This window comes from Mustela erminea, chromosome 7 (assembly GCF_009829155.1).
Source record: "Mustela erminea isolate mMusErm1 chromosome 7, mMusErm1.Pri, whole genome shotgun sequence".
Lineage (NCBI taxonomy): Eukaryota > Metazoa > Chordata > Mammalia > Carnivora > Mustelidae > Mustela > Mustela erminea.
In genome coordinates, this window is record NC_045620.1 from 100,419,412 (window position 1) to 100,438,058 (window position 18,647).

The 18,647-nt window shown below is 42.7% G+C and overlaps 1 long non-coding RNA gene across 1 annotated transcript in view; it reads right to left on the reverse strand.

Annotated features, from left to right (window-relative positions):
* Positions 1–12,307: 12,307 nt before the first annotated feature.
* LOC116595835 overlaps positions 12,308–18,647 on the reverse strand; it is a 72,420-nt gene continuing 66,080 nt past the window's right edge. The window contains exon 3 of the long non-coding RNA XR_004287881.1: positions 12,308–12,623. This is a non-coding gene — a long non-coding RNA (uncharacterized LOC116595835). The remainder of the gene's footprint in view (positions 12,624–18,647) is intronic.

An 18,647-nucleotide genomic window follows, 5' to 3' on the forward strand; every position in this document is an offset into this window, starting at 1 on the left:
AGTGCTTTTAAATATTTTGACCCTTCTTTTATGGTGTAGCAGTTGGGTCTGACCTAGACAATGTTCCACATGGACATGAGATAGAAGCATATAATATGGATGGATGGAATGTTCTAGAGCTGTCTGTTGGGTCTACTTTGTCTATAGTGTTGCCAGGCTTTCTATTTCTGCCTCATTTTCTATTCATTATTAAAGTCAAGTATTGAAATCTCTGACTACTATTGTTAAATTCTCTATTTCTTCGCTCAATTCAATCAGCTGTTGCTTCACATATTTTGTTAGAGGCATCTATGTTTATGATCATTATAACTTCCTGATGGATTGAAACTTTTATCATTACAAGATGCTCCTCTTTATCTCTAGTAGCATTCTTTTTATTTTAAACTCTATTTTGTCTGATATTAATATAGGCACTCTGGTTTACTTATGGTTGTTGCTTGCAGGATATAGTCGTTTCCATCCTTTTGCTTTAAATCTATTTATATCTTCGGATCTGAAGTGTTTTCTTTGTAGAGAGCATATGGTTGGATCATGTTTATTTATCCAGAAACCGGCAATCTCCGCATTACAAGCATATTGCTTAATTCCTTCATATTTATTGTTATTATTGATATAAATGGATTTATATCTGCCTTTTTACTTTTTGCTTTCTATGTGTCTTGGGTTCTCTTTTTGTTCCCGTTTCTCCTTCACTGTGTCCTTTCTCAAGTGAATATGTTCTGGTCGACTGTTTTAATTCCTTGAATGATTTTTTTCAAGTCATTTTCTTGATGATTGCTCCAGGGTTCATCACGGACATTTTAACTTACCAAATCTACTTCAGCTTTACACTAACTGAATTCCAGTGAGATACAGAAATGCTACTCCTATACAATTCTATTCCCCTTTTATCCTTTTTGTGCTTATGATTGCTGTGCGTATTGTTTCTGTGTACCTTACAAACCCATCAACATGTTGTTATAATTCCTACTTTATACAATTTCATAACTATTTGAGACAGAAAAGAAAGAGTAATTATGATTTTATAGAGTTTGTCAGATACCTTTTAATTTAGCTTTTCTCAATCTTTGGGTTTGTTCCTCTGGGTTTGAGTTACCATCTGGTGTCATTTCGTTACTCCTGAGGTACAGCTTCTATCCCTGTACTTAGGGGCTAGAGGGAGAAAGGGTGCCCCTGACCTCTAGGCCACACTCAGCAGGAACTTGACCTCTTTAACTTGGAGTTGGAAGGGATGAAAAATAGTCATTGTTTGCCATTTTCAGTTGGACAAGGGAAGCTTTTATTGAGAGTTGAGGGGAGAGGATGCCCCATCTTCTTGGCTACCCCCAGCCAGGACAGAACTTTCATCAGGCTGAGCTGGGTATGGGTGATGAGGGAGAGGGCCCTGGTTCAGATGCCACAGACTCTTACCGTTCTTATAAAGTTTTAGTAGATTTTCTGGAGTAAACAATGTCTTCATTTGTTGTATGTCTGTAGGATTATTCACAGAGACATTAAACTTTTTTTTTTTTAATAACCTTCCGTGGCTTTGCTTGTGTTGCTAAGAAACGTGACTGTGGAGTTTCATGTGCTCTCATTCCAAAGTAAATCCTGCCCTCCTATATTTTTAATGTCTTCTTTACCTTCAGATAAGTCCTTTTATGTTCTTAATCTTTTTGTCATTCATTTATTGCTTTTTGGCTTGATCACGTACACAAAATTCTGACAACTCCATTCACTATTTCCACAAAAAAAATTCTACTTTGTCTAAATATCTTCTGCATTTTACTTTCCATTTTGGGAATGTCTGCATTTGTCTATACTGATTTCTTTCAACATACGTCTATATTAATATGTCCCTACACATTCTTTTGATTTACTTTGTTTTCCTGTTTTAGTTTCTTGAGTTGGAATCTTCGCTCAGTGATTTTCAATCTTTGTTTTCTAAAAACTGAATTAAAAACTATCAATTTTTCTTTGAGTAATCAATTGGCTTGATTCCATAGGTTTTTAACGTATAAAGTTCTTTTTTAAAAAAAGGATTTTATTTATTTATTTGACAGAAAGAGACACAGTGAGAGAGGAAACACAAGCAGGGGGAGTGGGAAAGGGAGAAGCAGGCTTCCCACTGAGCAGGGAGCCCGCTGCAGGGCTTGATCCCAGGACCCTGAGATCATGACTGGAGCTGAAGGCAGATGCTTAACCAATTGAGTCATCCAGGCACCCTTTATATATAAAGTTCTTATCCTACTTTGGTATTAAGCAATTCATAAATTCCACTTTAATTTACCTTTAAATCATATGATGTTCACAAGCTTTTGTTTCATATTGTTTTTTCTTAGGTGAGTTGACAAAGCTCTCTTATTTCAATTGTTAATTCATTTTATTTATTTATTTATTTGTAATTTTTACTTAAGTCCCAGTTAGTTAACATACAGTAGAATATTAATGATTCTAAGCTTACAATTTCTGCTTTGGAGAATTTGTTGTGATTTTATTTGTGAGGGTCTACATGGCTGTGTTTCATAAATTCAAGGTGCAGACAGACTATGGAGATTTAATTTTAGTAAAATTGACTTCTCCTGGGGAGGAGCCCCTTTATGAGTTTCTTATGATGTACTATGGATATAAACATTCTCAGTCTTTAGAGCCTTTACCATTCTCAGGTGTAGATCAAAACTGACTCTATTTGTAGCCCCTGTGCTGCTGCTTTCCATCTCATTTGCCTTTTTTATAGCATAGCGCGCACACACACACACACATATCTGTATATCAGTGTTCTGTTTCCTTCTCTGGAAAAGACCCATTGTTCCTGTTTACAGTGAGACTTATAAAAGAAAGATAAAAGCCTTGATTGTTTTTATAGAGATTTTAAGGATGCAACTACAAAACATTAAGTGGAATGGCTAGGCATACACTGACCCAAGGACTTCTGATGTAGGATCTGGGGTTCAGAATAAGTAGAAAATTCCCCCATGCATTGTTCCACATGCCTAAGAGCAAGGATCACATCCCTTTCCACAAATAAGAAGTAGAAGGTAAAGGAGCATATTAATCACTAAAATAATACCTCCTGGTTCTGTTTAAGTAGTTGTTTAAGTTTCCTTAGAAACCAGTAAGCTTTCCAACCTAGAAATCAATCTCTTTGGCTAATCTTTCCCTTTACTTAAAAATGATTATGATATAAGGAGCAGCACCAAAGGTATTTATACTCAATGCAAAAAAAGGTATAGATATAAATATTTTAAAATTTAAACCATATTCCTAAGTAAGGGTGGGCAGACAACAATTTACTTTGACATCCAAAGGTTTATGAAAAGTCCCTGAGTAAAGCTGCCTCAGGAGAAACATGAATCTAAACAGCAGGGTGGGGGGCCTTCCCCCAGGACTCCCCTCCTGGGGTACATTAGAGGAGAGCCCGGGGCTCTCAAGAACCAAGAGAGTGACTTGTAAGCAGGAATAGTCCTACACAGACCCTAGACTTCTCAGGACTCCCTTTTAAACATCTGCTCATCCGGCTGGATCCCAGGCAATTACTCTCACCGCCTAATATAGCTTACTGCCAACCAAGCTGAAGGACCAAGGGGCCTTTCCTGGGAGTAAGTGAGCATGGCTTCCTACTCTGACATACTCCTGGCCTTTGGCCCAGCCCTTAGGATGCTGTTCGCACCTGGTGAGTGACCAAGATACGTTTTAGAGGGCCAATAATAACTAGACGCCCTAGGGAACGTAAACACCTGACATGTTAACACAGATTTCCCAGAAGTAGAGTATATGATCTCAAATGAATGTCTAAGGTTAGGATTTGGAACACCAAAGCATTTCTCCTTTGATGCTAAATCAGATGGCAGAGGTCTGAGCAAACACAGGGCCTCCTGCTCTGCTCGCTTCTTGAAGCTGAATTCGTCACTCACTGTCCCGTAACAACTACTAATTCAATAGGCCTATCTCCTACAGACATGTCACTGGTAAGATACAGCATCACTAGCTCCAAGGCTGAGCAGCTCCATTTGCCAGGCATAAACCATCTACAAAGTAGAACACTGAGTCGCATCGATCGTGCAGCAGAACAGCAAGATCTACTTGGCATGCCAATGAAGTCCCTCTGCTTCTTCATCTGCACGAGGCAAAGCACCCGGAACCCCTCTCTCTTCGCCTCTCAGAATGCCTGGCAGACACTTACTAATTCTCAATCTAGGAACTAAACACTGACAACAGTGTAACTGGCGTATCATCGCTAATTTTAGCTTAGGATTTCCAGGGAAAGATCAACAACACACCTCCCTGACTTTAAGGTCAACATCAGGAAGCTCAGGAACCATGCCTCACGTCAGTCATCTCTTGGCAGCCCCGTCAGTGCCGTAATTCTGGATGGAAGCAGGGTGGGGCCAGCAAGGATGGTCACCCTGAAGGGGCAGTCATCCCACGGGGAGGAACAAAATGGCTGAAAAGCATCAAAGTGGTGAAAGGTAGACTGCTCAGGAAAGGAGAAGGTGGGGTGGGGGGTAACATGATCAATTGGAGAACTTTGGTTGAATCCAATTCATATGTATATAATATATATATAACGTGTGTGTGTATACTATATATGTATAAAATTTATATATGTGTGTATAAAATCTCAAAAGTGGACAATAATTTGTTCGGCAGATGAAAACCAAGTTACAGAGGGCAGAGTTTCTAAAAGGCAAGAGAATTTGTTGCAAGGATTTTGGATGAATTCATATACCATAAGGCAGTATTGCATTTTTAGCACCTTTCTCAAGAGGAAAAAGAAAAGTAACATTCTGTAGCTCCATATCAAGGGAATTTAGGAAGGATTGAATTACAATAAATGAATTTACATGAGGGATCGTTCTTATCAAACACGAATGCTTAAGATGAAAGAATAAGACATTATGCGCCCGAAGAGAGCTAAGCTTCTTTAAAATAATCCTGTTAGAATGTGAATTTTAGGATCTGATAATTTATGAATGTCACCAGCTCCTGGCCTGTCACCTGCATCTCCTCCTCCATGCCAATCTAGTCAAAAGAACGAACTGCTCATTCCCAAATGTGCTTGAATTTACATTTCATCTACTCTCTCATTCCGAGTCCAGCAGCAGGGACAGAAAAGCCTGTCACCCTGAAATACACGCCGAAGGCCTGTGACTTCTGCAGGAGGACCGGGGCCTGCGAGATGTGATGGGCATGGTGCTGGGAGGGCTCCGTCCTCCGCTACCCTTGAACACTGTCTCAGGCCCACACAGAGCCTGGAATGGCATTTCTCTCAGTTCTAGCGTTGTCCCCAGAAGGTCTTTGTTGACACAGGCAGATACGCTCTTTTGGAACAGTCATATAATAAATCAATCGTCCCTACCAACAGGAATCATCGAGCAGTTCCGAAATAGCAACCTGAAAGAATATGACAAGGTCAAGTTTTTAATTGTAGAGAGGGATGTTGGGGAAAGTCTCAGGGGATGCTTCTCAAACATGGCTGATCACCACAGTTACCTGTAGGACGTGCTCAAAATAGGGAATCCTGCACCACACTCCACGAAGGGTTGCTTGCTTAGCTCTGGAGTGAGTACAAAGAATATGTATTCTTAACATGTCAAGTGTTCATGCTCCCCAAGGTGCATTCAGAATCCCGAATGATTCTGATAATCGGCATGGTTGAGGAGCCATGGCAGGTCAGTCTTGGAAAGGTCTCAACAGTGGGGAGCCCTAGGCAGCCATGGGCCAGTGCTTGGGCAATGAGCACACTGAGAAGACCAATTACCACCTCCTCTTCCTTATAGTAGGGTAAAGACCCAAATACAAAGACTAATGACAAGATGGGGATCAAAGCGTCCACCTCAGAAAGTCCAAAGTAAAGCCCATTCACAAACCTAATCATTTTTAAGATTTTTTTCTTTTTTTTTTTAATTTGACAGAGATAGAGAACACAATTAATTAGGCAGGAAGCCTGATGTGGGACTCGACCCCACAACTGTGGGATCACGACCTGAGCCAAAGGCAGAGGCTTAACCCACCCAGCCACTCAGGATCCCCGACAACCTAATCATTACAATGGAGACTCCAAGAGCAGGAGTGAGAAGCAAACATTGTCTTTTCAATGCATTAGCCTCGTTGCCTAGGTGATGAGGTCCAACAGAAATTAACTTTTCACTAATCTCAGCAATGAAAGAAGTCATTCTACTTCCTGGGCAGAGGCCTGAGTAAAGACACTTCAGGGAGAGGCAGACCATGCCCCCAATACCACTCCACCCGGCAGGGAGAAAGTAGACATCTCTTTCCAGGGAAACACGAAGATAACAAAATATAGATTTCTTTCTAACACAGATCGTGAGAGTTAGGGGGTAAGCCCATCGTCATATCAGCCCAGCATTCTGATTCCAAGGGCCATAACCAGGAGGAAAATTGAAGAGCAAGCGTGGCTTTATCCTTTGTCCAAGAGGGTAGCTTTCGTATTTGATCAAAATAGCCACACATGTTAGGGATTTACACACCAAACACAAAGCAAAATGAAAGTGAAAACAATAGAAACAAAATTGTTGGAAGATTTATTAGGCATCTTTCATCCAGGAGTTTTTTTAAAATGTTCATAATCTTGGGGCCCGGTGGTGGTTCCGTTGATTAAGCATCTGCCTGGGGCTCAGCTCAGGTCATGATCCCAGGGTCCAGGGATTAAGTCCCATATCCAGGTCCCTGCTCAGACACGAGTCCGTGTCTCTCTGCCCCTCACTGGCCTCCTACTCATGCTCTCTCTCTCTTCCTCTCTCAAATAAAGAAATAAAATCTTAAAAAAAAAAAAATGTTCATTGTCTTCATCTCAGGGATACGTCATTTTGGCCCCCACCCCCTTCAGGAGAAGTGGGACCTTGCTCATGTGGGCATACCAGCCCCAGGAGGAGCAAACCCAGTTCCTGTCTCTAGGTGCCAGACCTGCTCCTGACTTTTCTGTGTGTGCCTGTGTCCTAACAGCAGTATTTTTTTGATTCAGTTCAATGCATTTGAGGGGAAGATAAAACAAAAATAATGTAGCACCAAGTACCAAACCCTGAGGCGCACCAATGTGAGCACCGAGTAGCCGGTAAATAAATGTGGGAATGTTAGCCTGGGGAGAGAGAGAAGGTACTCAGAAGTGTTCACCCAGTGTAAAACCGGGGCAGGCTCTAACAAGGCTTGACTGCTTGGAAAGTGGTTTCGAAGACATGCAAGGGTCTCTCTCTATCCTGTTATCCTTCTCCCAGTCCCAGCAATTTCTCAGTGATTGTTTTTCACTGCAAGTCACCTTGGTGATTAATCAGACAGTAGATGGCTATCTAAACCAAACGGAACATCGGTCATGCTAAAAAAAACAAAAACAAAAACAAAAACAAAAACAAAAACAAAAACTAAACTTGCCAATTTCTTCAACACATGCGAACATTTATAAAGAGAGGCGCATTGTCAACTTCCAGATCTCTCTCTCCCTCTATCTCTCGGCATCCTCACTCCGCAAGAACACCTGTCTAGAGCCTCCGCGTGTCAATCAATAAACACAGCTTCTCAAGCCACAAGCGAGCTGTGCCCTCTGTGAACTGATGAATCTACACTTGGGAATCCAACGTATTTACTCGGTGAAATTTTCAATTAGAACCAGCAAGAAAGCCCAAGATGAAATCAAATATTAGAGAAAGGAGAAATCGGTCATATATTAAGCAAATATTTATCATTCAAAATGTGCCATGTGACAATGGAATGAAAAATCTAAATGCTGAAAGGTATACTAGGAACGAATGAGTTTTTTTTTAAGTATGTATAATTATAATTTTTAAAAAGGTTTAAAAGAAGGGAGAGGGTAGGGCAGTTTGCTTCTTCCTGTCCTACTGTCCAATGATACCTGTTCATAAGATTACTTTGATGGGGGACGCCTGGGTGGCTCAGTTGGTTAAGCAGCTGCCTTCGGCTCAGGTCATGATCCCAGCGTCCTGGGGTCGAGTCCCACATCGGGCTCCTTGCTCCGCGGGGGGCCTGCTTCTCCCTCTGACTCTGTCTTCCACTCTGTCTGCCTGTGCTCACTCTCTCTCGCTCTCTCTCTGACAAATAAATAAATAAAGTCTTTAAAAAAAAAAAAAAGAATACTTTGATGGTTTGACCCTCTTACAAGGTGACCAAATGGGTTTTTTATTTGGCCCAGGGTGTAGTTTTGTTTATGTCTTCAGACTTCGTATATATTTAAGTCTCGATCCAGTTCAAACTGGTTCCCTGGTTGGTTGAAAGAAAAAAAAAAAAAGAAAAACAGGTTTTATTTCTGTTGGGAGGAAAGTATATATTTTGAGTTCATTTTTAAATTCAACAAATTCTTATAGTTAATTTAAGGGTTCAAGATTCAATCCACAGCTTCACTTAAGATCAACTTCCATATGCAGAGATTTAAAACTTAGAAAATTGTGGCCATATATTACCCATATTTTATTTCTTGGCCTACCATTTGCCTCATAGGATGCCCGCACCCCAATTTATAGTAGACACTAGGTCATTTTTATTTCTCCATATAAAAGTCACATGACTTTTTGCTACCATAATGTTTTATTTACGCCTCACAATTACGATCCACGACACGGGCACTGATGTATCTGATCCAAGAACCGTTCGTAACACACATAGGTAAGAGCTGACAGTTCAACTTCTTTCTCGAAATCCTCTCTTCACTACTTTCTCAGCTCTAACTCCGAAAGTGTAGTGTCGAGTATTGGTAATTTGAAAAATATATCATATCTCTTCGTAGGGTGGCTACCTTACTTTACTCCTCAAGTCCCTATTTAGGGACCACAAAGCGGTCACCTTTGTGTTATAACAAAGACAAGATACACAGCCACATTTATCTGATTCTTTCTCTTTCCTCTTCAATGTTGAGGCACTGCCAGACAGAAGGCTTTTAAACAGAAACATGATATGACACAAAATCCTGAGGTCGGAGCGGAATTTCTCTGCGTGCCTCTTATGACCTAGATCAGGCTTTTTCTTTCAGGGTGCTGGCTAGATTCCCCCTTCTCGGGCATTTATCTTGGCCACAGGCTCCTAGTTCATCAAGGAAAGGATTCCGCAGCACTGAAAGTCATCGTTGGTGCTTTATGCTTCACTGTGCTCACATCCAGCATAGAGATGGTCACAGGAAACCGGGGGTTAAGGGGGGGAGCAGTAAAACCAAACCACCCATGGCCAACTCCAGCCCGTGCCGATGCCCAAACTCAAAGCACAGGAACACTACCAGGGCACACCGTGGGCGTGCAGCCTGCCGACGACTCTCCATCCCTCTGAAGAGTCTCAGGTCCTTGTATTTCCCAGATGATTTCCTGAAGCTCTGAAAGATTGTGCATCTCCTAAATGACTGTCTTCTTCCAAAGCAGGATATATGTTATGCTTATTCAGCACTGAGACTGCACTGGAAGCAGGATATTTTGGTGTTTCAGTATCCAAGATAAAAAGTAAAAGCAGTATTTTTCTTTATTATTTAAAAAAAAAGGAGGGGGGCACCAGGGTGGCTCAGTGGGTTAAAGCCTCTGCCTTCAGCTCGGGTCCTGGGTCCTGGGATCGAGCCTCACATCGGGCTCTCTGCTCGGCAGGGAGCCTGCTTCCTCCTCTCTCTCTCTCTCTCTGCCTGCCTCTCTGCCTACTTGTGATCTCTGTCTGTCAAATAAACAAATAAAATCTTAAAAAAAAAAAAAAAACTTACCCATCATCACTTCCATCTGCTCCAAGGCTCGTGCTGTTGTAGTGTAAGAATCTGATTGGAGCTGTTATGTTCATGGATAATAAGGAAAGTCAAAGGAGGGGTCATTTTTAATCACCAAACTTTGCCCTTTTCAGACATTATATACTTTACTTCATACATATGTAAAACATATGAAGTATTATTACACTTATATTATACATGAGAAAACTGAGGCCAGGATATTCATATGGAGTCCCAAGTTCACTCATTGATTAAGTGACAGACTGAGAATTAAATGCGGTTCTGTCTGATTCCAACATCTGTGCTCTTTGTACTACATCTCGCCAGTTAATCCATTAATATTCACAGAGAACATTTGCATTTTATTCAAAGCTTTAACATTTTAAAGAGCATGAATGGGTTCCATAATAAATGCAGGCTGAGAGGAAGAAATGTCTTTCCCCAGAGAGCCAAGAGAAACTGCCCATCAGGCCCGCTGTTGGGGCAGAATATGAATGCCCCTCCACTGGCCTCATTTAGATTACTTTTCAAAGAAGCTTCAACCTCGTCCCTCTAGCTCATTCAAAGGCTGGAGGACAATGAGGCTGAGAGTGCTGGCTGACTACCAATAGGCTCTCTCTCCTCGTCCATTGTGATAGAATCCTGGGGTTTTTGTGAGTTTTTTGTTTGTTTTGTTTTTCATTTTTGTTTTTTAAAGATTTTATTTACTTATTTGACCCAGAGAGAGAGAGCACAAGCAGAGGGAAAGGCAGAGGGAGAGGGAAAAGCAGGCTCCCCACTGAGCAGAGAGCCCGATGCGGGCCTTGATCCCAGGACCCTGAGATCATGACCTGAGCCGAAGGCAGACATTTAACCGACTGAGCTACCTGGGTGTCCCTCGTTTTGTTTGTTGGTTTTTGTTTGTTTTGTTTTGTTTTGATCTCAGTCTATGACAGCCCAGAGAGAAAAAAGTTGGGGGGTGGACTGCTTCTCAGGTTTCTTTGCCATTAAATGGGGCCAGTTGCCTAAAATCTGGCTGAGGGGAGGTAAACAACACTGATGTGTTGCATCTCCAAGGAACTTTCTTAAAGGCCAGTTGACCTGCCTACCATGCCCCAGCCCTTCCTCCACTTTGTAGACTGGAAGGTCAGCCCAAGGGTTGAAACCAATGCAGCCATCTTGGGCCATCAATTGACATTAACAGTACAAGGCACAAAAAGTGGATGAACATGCTGGATGGAGCCTGAATTGCTCACAACTTGTAGAACAGAGGCACAATACCAGCCGTAGACCGCCTCGTGCTCCACACCTCCTTGTCAGACAGAAATCATCTTCTGACTTCTTTAGTTTGGTTCTCTTTGATGAGGAAAGGAAATCAGTCTCAACTGAGAAACATAGGGAGGGTGAATACTCACATGTTTCCCAGTCTTACGGGATTTATGAACAATGATGTAGCCTAAGTAAGGGCAGTTTTGTTCAATAAACACTAGCTTTGAATATGAAGATTTCGAGGTGCATTAATGAGGAAGAAATAATTACAAAAATAATGAAAGGAAATTATCTCAATGCGGCCTTTTTTCCATTCTTAATGCAACCGGCATAATCTGAATACTATGTCATCCCTTATAACCAATGCATTAGCATAAATAGAACATTTGAATGTATATAATAATTACTCAATTATAATGATCAAAGGGAAGAGGCAGCTGAAAACCATCCCTGATGCCAAAGTGTATCTACCTTCTTTAATAAGAAAGAATTAAACACCATTTTACCTTCTTAAGAGGCAGAAAGAGATGGAACATTCCAATATCCCCAGAAGTTTGTAACCTCGGCGGCAAATCGTTAACATCAGGGGGATTTAAAAACACATCTGGAGGCCTGGCCCTAGGGCGGAAGGTGAGATTCCCCACTTGGACCAGATTTAGAGCTTCTAGCAATGATAAAGCTATACCTGCTGCAGGGCTCTGCAGTTCTATTTGGAACCAAGCCCAGGGGCCATGGTTCCTCAACCTCTGGGGAGATTGCTTTGCCTCAGAAAGATGTTCTTTACAAGAAACTAAGAACAATGTGCGTTTTTGGAAACCGTGAAAGCCTCTCTCTCTCAGATCATCGTGCAGACAGTACAAAATCACCTAGGAAGCAACACTTGATCATTATTCCATGCACCTTCTGTTGCAGACATGTGGGGAAGCAAAGTTGTGAACTGCTCCAGGATTTCCCTAAAGCCAAAAATCTGCCCGGTTCTTCTCTGGGCAGATTTTCAGCTGCTGTAGCCCAATTTAGGGAAGGCAGCTGTCGGGCACATTTGGCCACACACCTAAATGGGAGCCTTTGGCATTCTGAGCTAAAAAAAAAAAAAAAAGACATTGCTGAGAGATAGCAGGAGAGAGTCCACAACAATGGGAGCCTTGGTGAGGACTTGGGAAAGCAAATCAATTTTTCTCGATTTTTTGGAAAGCTCTCGGCTGAGCCTAACATCAGAGATAATCTTATGGACAGAAAGTGCTTCAGAGCTTGCATTTCACAAGGCCAAGCTGATGCAGGCAGGATGGGTCTGAGGACCCACAGGGAGTCCCACAGAACCAGCCAACAGAGTCTTTGGCAAAGCGCAGGATAGAAATCACATGTGAGCCAGGATGAAGTGAGAGTAGAGTTTATTGAGGGTAGATGGAGAATGCAGGTACAGACAGTGTCTGGGTGACTCAGAAAGGAAAGAAGAATTTCAGTTTTGCTTGGGGTCAGGGGTTCTTCCTGAGGATGGTGGTCTGGTGTACATGTCTTCTCAGGCATCCAGGAACTGGTCCAACACAGATGAGTGTTCAGGTCCTCCTTGAGTCCTCCCAAAGTCCCTTATGTCCCGGAGCCAGGGCTCTTGGGTCTCATGGCCTCTGGAGTCCTTGGTCTTGGAAAACATACGTGACGACATTGTGTGGTCAGTCCTTAGATGTTATCTACTGTTCTGGAAGACTCCAAAGAAATCATTAGCTCTTTGATCTTTCCAATGAGGACATACATTATGGGTACTAAAAGCCGTGTATAGGCTGGGAGGTCCTAGCAAGCAAAGGAGCAGCAGGGCACTTGGGTGGCTCAGTCAGTCAAGCGACTGCCTTTGGCTCAGGTCGTGATCCCAGATCAAGTCCCACATCAGGCTCCCTTCTCAGCAGGAAGTACGCTTCTCCCTCTACCTCTTCCCCTCCCCTTCTGCTCCTGCTGTCTCTTGCTTTCTCTCTCTCTCAAATAAATAAATAAAATTTTGGAAAAAAAAAAAAAAGAAAAGAAAGAAAGAAAAAGAAAAAAGAGGGGCACCTGGGTGGCTCAGTGGGTTAAGCCTTGCTTTTGGCTCAGGTCATGATCTCAGGGTCTTAGGACCGAGCTCCGCATTGAGAATCTTTGCTCCGCAGGGAGACTGCTTCCCCCTGCCTACTTGTGATCTCTCTCTGTCAAATAAATAAATAAAATCTTAAAAAAAAAAAAAAGAAAGAAAGAAAAAAGAAAAGAAGCATCAAAAAAGCAGTCTTTCATGGGGTCCCTTCAGCTTCCCTATCGCAAAGCTTCTAAAAGAGGCAGAAAAGGATAATTTCATTAGCTGGTCCAAGGTTTAGAAAACATTTAAGTTCAAGATACCAGGAAAATCTACCCCCACCAATGCAAAGGTGATGGATGGGTTAACTCACCTTGCTGTGGTAGCCATTTCACAATACATACTTATATCAAATAATTACATTGTACCCTTTCAACTTATACAATGTTAGATGTCGATTATATATCAATAACTCTGGAAGACGTTTTAACTTACAAGAGAAGCTCTAGCATCATGAAAGTGATTTTTTTTTCTATAAAATGGGAAGGAGTATTTACCACTTTTCAAAACAAAGAAATAGGAAAATAATTATATGCAAGAAAGGGTTTCAAGATTTTCTATGTTGGGCTTTAGATAAAAATGGAAGACTAGATGGATGATAGATAAATAATGACAGATGGATACATGGATAGATCCTGTTAGAGTTTAATATGGACATTAATATTACACATCGTACAATTACATACCAATATACAAATTAAACTCCAGAGAAATTGGTTTCTCTTCAATTTTCCTAGTTTCGACAACTCACGATACAACTAAGAAAACAAGCAAAGAAACATTTTCTACTTCTAAGTTCAGAAATACCACTTTCAGGGGCAGCAATGTCCTCAAAGTGCTTGCTGAAATCAGCCACAAAGCAAACAGGACTTCTGAGCAGAGGACTCTTGGAGAGCCTCCAGGTAAGGGTCAGCCAGAAGGGACCACGGATGCATGAGGATCAGTCTGGGTGTGGCCCTCTCATGGGAAATACTCCCACTAGCCCCCGGGGTAGACCTTGATGAAAGGTGAGGATGAGCACAGGAAAGGGAGTCACAACACTATGGAAGGAGGGACCTCAGCCTCCTCTTTCCTTCATACCCCTGGTCCAACTCCAAATACTGGGGAGACAATGGCTTTGATTATGCCGGAGAATGAAGTTTTAAAATAATCACAAAGGAGTCTCACACAATTGACATGAGACAGGTTTGTGAACAGAAAGCATCTGAGAAATGAGGAAATGGGACTGAGGCCATAAGGAATCTTGCTACCTAGCAGAAAGGTTGGAGAGTGCAGAGCTGGTAGCACTTGCTTAGGAAACAAACAAACAACAACAACAAAAACTGTTTCCTGTTTCTACCCCCAAGGAGTGGCAACTCTTCGATAAACTTGTCACATATAATATACACTCTGAAGTTTTCCTAAATGAGTATAAGCTTTGTCTCTCCTGCTGCTTCTCAATATAACTCTATATGTATCTAGTGGCATCTCTATGAAATATCTAAGAATGACTCATATTTGCATGGTGACTCAATCCACAGGGTTCTTTCACTTTTCAAAAAAAAAAAAAAAAAATCTTGTTAAGTCAAGTGTCTGCCTTTGGCTCAGGTCATGATCCCAGGGTCCTGGGATGGAGCCTACACCCGGCTCCCTGCTCAGTGGGAAGTCTGCTTCTCCCTCTCCCTTTGCCCCTCCCACTGCTTTTGCTGTAAGGACCTATTTAGCCAGAGGCTTCCATCCAGATTAAACAATAACCTTGTTGTTTAACCCTAAAACTGTCCCTGCTCCCCTTCCCCCAGGGGACTTACTTAAAAACAAGTCCTGGAAACCAGCCCCAGGTAACAAAGCCCAGATACAAGGATGGGTCAGGCCAGGTGAAGACATCCGATCAGTGCAGTGCGGGGTTGCATACTCTCTCCCTAGCTACCAAGGAGTATGGGCCCCGCCCTTTGGGAGCCTTTTGGACGCCAATTCTAACCAGGCTAGGTCAAATGCCTACTATAGGCTAAATTGTAATTCAGTTGGTCACCTAGCATCACTGTGCAGCTTTCTCTGTGTTACAATTTCATTGGCCACCTCTGTGTGGACAGGCCCAACCGCATGGCCTTTGTGCTTAAAAAATAGTCTGTGAAACAGAGAAAGGTCGCCCTCTCTTGTAAGAGGTGCAGCCCAAATGTTCGGTTTGATTCTTGATGCTTGGCGCGAAATAAAGCTTTGCTTGACCTTCGCTTTTTATCAGTCTCGCTCCTTTAATCACGGGCCCATTATTGGGGGACCTAACAATGCTCTCGTTCGTTCTCTCTCAAATAAATAAATAAAAATTAAAATATTAAAATAAAAATCTTACAACAGTAATTGTCCAGTTCAAATCACACAGCGAGAAAAGAGGAGACCCAGGCTCAAAATCAGCTCTCAAATCCCACAAAACTCAAAGCCCAGATTTCTGTTTCCATCTCCAGCTGGTGTCCCCTCCTGGACTGGCCCGGTCTCTCTCTGTGAACTGGCTTGATGGAGTTTGGTTGCTTGCCATGTGCCCTCCTCCTCTGTGTGCCCTTCCCTCTTTCCTGCCCCTCTGACTCTTTCCACTCATGCTTTTCTCCCTAACCTTTGCTGCTGCTCCTCCCATGTCCACGCCTGCTCACTTCATGCTGTGTTCATGCTCATCAGAAAGAAAACAGTGGCTGAATCCAAATGCTACCCCTGAATCAGTGGTGGCCCCTGCAGGAAACAAATCAAGCCCAGGAGTACTCAGCACTCAGCAGCAGAAAAACTTCCCTCGGAAGGGAATACTTCACAACTGTTGAGAGAATCAAGGTTTTTGGTGGGTTGTTTTTCACCCCCCTTCAGTGAGAAGGATAGGTTTGTCAAATCAAAGCTGCTATTTCTTCTTTAGTGTCTGATTTAGGTGATTATACATCAGAGGGAAGCACTTGTAAAAGGATTATAGCATTATAGAAAAATAATTGGAATGTTTCATCTCTCTGCCTATCATAGCTTGTTAAAGTTGCTGTAGGGACTAGCCAGATTAATTAGAAAGAAGGAATATGCTTATTTCTCTAATTCAACACTCTGATGGTCAGATATTCCTGTTTATCTTAGTAAATGTTAAGAAGAGATCATGGATATCGTCCTAATTCTGCAATTTACAAGATACATAAATCACCCCCTCCCTCTTGCAGGGCAAGTGTGTGACGGGCTAAAACCTAGGCTACTGTAGAAAGGCCCCTTTTCTTTTCCATTAGGTATTATGGACTGATTTTAAGGATATCTATCAGTTTTCTCATTCATTTGGATAATATGGACAATAAACCCACAGAGTTCATTACTCTGAATATATATATTTTGTAAGCCTGAGCTAACCATTCTGACAATCTAATGCATTCTAACAAGCAGTTAGTTAAAGTTTCTCCTTCATGGTGAAACTCTATTGATCAACTCCCCAAATACTTAAATACAAATAAAAATAGCAACAGAAAAAATTAAAGTTGGGGAAATTGTGAATTAGGAAAGATTATCGGGGGCACCTGGGTGGCTCAGTTGGTTAAACCTCTGACTTCTGCTCAGGTCATAATCTCAGGGTGTTGGGATCAATCCCTGAGTCCAGCTCCCACACTGGGCTCCAGGCTCCACAGGGAGTCTACTTCTCCCTCTGCTTCTGCCCCCCAACTACCCCCCTCCAAGTTTCATGTACACACTCTCTCTCTCTTTTTCAAATAAATAAAATCTTTAAATTAACAAAACAAAAAAAGATTATCTTTAGTGCCTCATTTTCTATCTAAATAGTCTCTCCCTTTATGATTTTCCCCTCTCCTACCTTCCCCAAATACCCAAAAACCTCACATCCCTTCTTCACCCCCAGAATCTTCACACATGCCCCCGTGGCAACACACTAGTCTCTCAAAACAGACTAGACCTCCGTTCCATTCCCTAGGTCAGCCATAGTAACCATGCTTTACTAAGTACCCTGTGCCCGTGTTTCCTACATGTTCATGAGTTTATACATTACTACCCCCCGTTAATGTATTTCCGTGTACAGTACATTACCTCTTCCTTAACCCAATTATTATTTGGCAAGGGCTTTGCAAAATATACCTAAATCCACAGGGTTGAGCATTTCCAGCGCCACAGTAGGTCAGCAAAGAGACGATTTTTCAACAAGATTTTTCCTACCTTCTAGACCACACCACGCAGGCAGCTACCCCCCCCCCCCCCGTGACCTGATTTCCCTTCACAGGGATGGCTGACACTCTTGTTCATATGAGCCTTCCTCCAAGATAAGTGTACATTCGCTTTATTGGCCCTAGAACAGACCCTAGCAGCCTCTCATCTACAATAAACAGAAAAGAACTAACTTGTAGGATCATTGCCTTCCTCCCTCTCCTACTTCCCACGGACCAACAACCCCAAAGGGATCCTCCAGCTCCCCTACCCCACAGTGCTCTGAAAAGCATTTCCTATGGACCTTAGGTCCATGCCTCCAAACCCCTTAGTGTTCAAACATTGAAACTATTTCCCCCTAACAGTGGACCAGGAATGTGTCTGGGGGTTAAATAACGAACTGAAAGCTAGTAGAATTAAAAACATGAAGAACCAGAACAGCCTGAAGACAGGATTAGCAAACTAGATGACTGAGCTAGGAAGAAGGCCCCGACAAGCTGGCTAACTACTTGACAACTTTGCCTCGGGCTACCCAACTCCCGGACCGGGGAATGTGTCTTCTTCCATGACTGTCAAACATCCAAATGTCTTTTTAAGAGGTCGCTCTAAAGATCCTTTCTTTTGCTTCTTCATTACGTCCTTCTTTTGCTCACTCCTTCAAGTATGCACAATGGGAAAGCACTATGGAAAATGCACTGTGCTAAGATTTCTTTGTGGAGTCTGGCGGGCGGCAGAAACAATAAGCTGAAGACCCAGGGCAGGGTTCTCAGGTCACAGCTGGCTCCGAGGACACAGACTGCACATCCGTCTTGTCTCCACCCACATACGCACGCACGCACGCACGCACGCACGCACGTACGCACGTACGAGTATAAATAACTCCACCCCCTCCAGCACCAAACAGAAGACGCTTAGGCCTCGGTAGACAGAAGCCCGAAGAACACCAACACACGAAGTAGGAGAAAATAGCCTGCCAGGCTGCACTTGTCACACAAGAGCAAGAAATACCGCAGCCCGGGCTGACTCGGAAAGCACGGGGTGGCCGTGCTCACTGACGACCGACACCCTCCCCGCTGGTGAACCCTCCAAGTACCAGCTCTGCCACGCTTGAGAGCAGGTGGCAGGATAGAGGAAATGGGAAGAGAAACACGCAGATGGAGCAGGAGCAGGGGTGGAGGACTGGAGCACTTGTCTCCCCGACCTTTCTTGTGAAGGGCGATAGGAGATAGGCTCTCAAATTGCAGAACCCAGAAACAGAAAAGGATGAGAAATAATCAATGGAAAATGAACCACATGGACAGTAAGTTCTGAGAGTTCAGAGGAAGAAGAAATCAGAGGGAAAAAACGGGAGGGGGGTGATAATAAGAAAACTGCCGAAGAGAAAGAGATCTTTTGCAGAAGTGACTCAGAAGTAACACTCACAAACAGCAGGCCAAATCAGGAAGGAGATAAAGTGGTCTTGCCAACCCATGCCAATATGGCCTT